We start from the raw sequence: 3,603 nt of genomic DNA on the forward strand, positions 1-3,603 counted from the left end.
GGGATTTCCGGGATCGAGGTTGAGCGCGGATAAGACAAAGTATCCTCAATACACTTTTTTTTTTGTTGTTAATTTGGATTATACAGACATGGCTGAATCACCAATTTACATGGCTATAACCAATTTCTTGAACATAAATTTTAACACTAAAATCTTACAAGGCCCACCGAGGGTCGTATGGACCCCGGCGGAGGACCACTGATCGAGATATTACACTATTGTTTTATAAGGGGAACAAAGCAACAATAATTAACAGTATCGCCCCCTCATTTCTCGCTTTTCGTTTCGGTTTCAGGTTTTATTTTAAAAATATATTTCTGACTCTTATTAGTGTGGGCGTGGTTCTGTGGTAGGAAGTTTGCTTCCCAACCATATGGTTCCGGGTTCAGTTTTATTCTGTGACATCTTGTGAAAGCGTCTTGTATTGTAGCTTGTGGCCAACCAATGCCTTGTAAGTGGATTTAGCAGATGGAAACTGAAAGAAGCTTGTCATATGTGTGTGTGTGTGTGTGAGTGTAACAATTACATTATCCATTAATACACAAAAACTGTTACCTTTTATTTTTCTTTCACGCGTTTCAGTCATTAGACCGCGGCCATACTGGAGCACTGTATTAAAAGGTTTTAATCGAATGAATTCACAGCAGCATTTGTTTTTGTTTTTGTTTGTTGATTTTTTTTCTTTTAAGACTGGTACTTATCCTATCAGTCTCTTTTGCCGAACCGTTAAGTTACGAGACGTAAACAAAACACCGTTGGTCAAGAGGTGCGGGGGAGACAAAGATAGACAAACACACACACACACACACACACACACATATATATATGTGACTGAAACCTGAACCATGTGGCTGAGAATCACACTTCGTGCCACACAGCCACGCCTGCTCCTATTTTCATTCCGTTCATTTTTGTTTAATACGTTTATCTTTTATGAAGCGCCAAAACGTTTCATCGCGTTTATATATACTTTAACTACAGACAAACCACCACATCGGCTCCACTATGCATTTGCATTGTGACTCATTATATTTCTCATACCATTATATTAACGTCTGTTTTATCATGAAATATATATATATTTACCATTTAGAGTGAGAAATTACTAAAAACTTCGCTATTCTTTTTCTAGGGTAGGGTCTTGATGAATTACATTTCTTATACTATCAGTAATTCCAAAATACAAATGAGAAATTCAGTGTCAAACACCATATAGGAACATACTTTCAAAGATATTATCAACAATCAAATAAACACAGAAAATATGTTCCATTCTTCTTTGTCTACAATACAACAAATACCGTTCTTTTAAAACATTTTTTAGAAATAAACAGCAGCTTGTTTTTTCGGGGTTTTTTTTTCCTCTTAACAACGCTTTTTATTAATGTAAAATAATATTTTGACAATTGAATTCAGTACAAGAATGAAAATTATTTCAGCCTTTGTATTACAAGTAATACAAAAATCATATTATTATTATTATTACTATTATTATTATTATTATTATTATTATTATTGTTGTTGTTGTTATTATTATTATTATTATTATTATTATTATTATTATTATTATTATTATTATTATTATTATTATTATCGTCATTATTATTATTAAAGCGGCGAGCTGGTAGAATCGTCGATGGCGCAGAGGTGGCTGTGTGATAAGTAGCTTGGTTACCGACCACATGGTTCCGGGTTCATTCCACTGCGTGGCACCTTGGGTAAGTGTCTTGGGCCGAGCAAAGTTTTGTGAGTAAATTTGATAGGCGGAAACTGAAAGAAGACCTGTAATTGTCTACCGTATTACCTTTTTTGATATTTTTCAAGCACAGCACTGTCCTACCCATTTTCAACCACTCTGGTGTTACTTGATCGGCATTTAACAAGGTGTTCAGTTGAGCAGCTATTTGTGCATGACATTCACCAAATTATTATTATTATTACTATTATTATTATTATTATTATTATTATCATCATCATTATCATAATCATAATCATCATCATTATTGCCGTGGTCGATTCTATCTTTCATCCTTTCGGAGTCGATAGATTAAGTACGAGTGAATCACTCGGATCGATGTTATCGACTTTCCCCACCTCTCGTCAGGATTGCTGACCTCGTGTCAAAATTAGAACGGTTCCTTTTCCATTATATTGACCAAAAGGTTGTATTCTGGTCATGCAACTCGTCGAGTTTAACATGAAAACCTCAAGTTCATAATCTGATTATCCTTAACAGAGTGAATTTACAGACATTAGGATAACTAGACTCACCAGTGATAGGTACGTCTCAGCTATGTCAATTGTGGTAGTTGTCAGGTTGGAGAAGACAGAGCCAACTATTTTGCCAGTTGTTTAACAACAGCTTTCCCAACATGTTTCTCATCTTGAACAGTCACCATCTTGCTACACAAAGCAACGATTAAGTTCACAGTATTCTCACCAAACCATGCAATGATAAAAGTTCTTCCACACATCACTGCTCATACGAAATGTCTTTAGCTTTCGGTGAAAATAAAGATGTTGTTAGATGCGGATGTTTTCATGCCAAGAAATAATATCTAATATATAGACATGAAACATTTGAAGTCGCTCATCAGCTCGACATCTTTCTTCTGAACGTTAATAATGTTTTTCCCCCGCCTCCGAGTTATAGGTACAGTACAGCATTACTGTAGCACCAAGTGAACAGTATTTTAATTTCACATCTGAGTGAACCGCAGCTTTTCCTGTGTCTACCGTAGTTGCATCATCGGCCAACTCCATCGAATCATTACAATGGAGTAAAACAATGTAATTGCATTTATTGGTGGAATTTAAAATCGGGGTCTCAGATCAATGCCCTGTGGCACCTCTGTCTTCACTTGTACAATGTAAAGTATACTGTCAAGGTTGTAAATAAATTTGGAGAAGGCAAATCACGCAGTTGTGAATACATACGTATGTGTGTTTATCACATCACGTGTTTTACAGTCTCGGTCCCGGTTTTTGGTGAGATGGTAGTAGTAAACCGCACATGACTGTGTCGTCAAGAAGTTTGCTTTGCAATACCATGTGGTTTGGGTTTCAATATCATTGCAGGGTACCATGTGAAGCTCCAGAGCCTCGTAAGTGAAATCTTTAGACGGAAACTAAGTGAAGACTAGTATGTTTATATGTATGTACACACACACACATTTTGGCTTCAGGTTTTGGCACAAGGCCTGGAATTTCAGGGAAGCAGGTAAATCGATTACATCGATCCCAGTGCTCAATTGGCACTTGTTTTTATCGACTCCCGAAAGGATGGAAGACATATTCGACTCTGGCGGAATTTGAACTCAGAACGTAAAAACGAACGAAATGCCGCTAAGCATTTCGCCCGGTGTGTTAACGATTCTACCAGCTAACCACCTTCTCACTAACTCAGCACCAAGCGTTATTCCATCCCAGTGATACGAGTTCGATTCCTGTAAATGATTTTGCCATTTTTTTTTAACGACAAAATACAGTTCATGAAAAAGAAATATTCATGAAATTAATTAAGGTAAATTAGACATAGGAAGTAATGGCAGGAAGTGGACAAGGCGAAAGTGGTTTTTAATAGAGAAGAGTACACTGAGCGGG

Source organism: Octopus bimaculoides, chromosome 21 (assembly GCF_001194135.2).
Source record: "Octopus bimaculoides isolate UCB-OBI-ISO-001 chromosome 21, ASM119413v2, whole genome shotgun sequence".
NCBI lineage: Eukaryota > Metazoa > Mollusca > Cephalopoda > Octopoda > Octopodidae > Octopus > Octopus bimaculoides.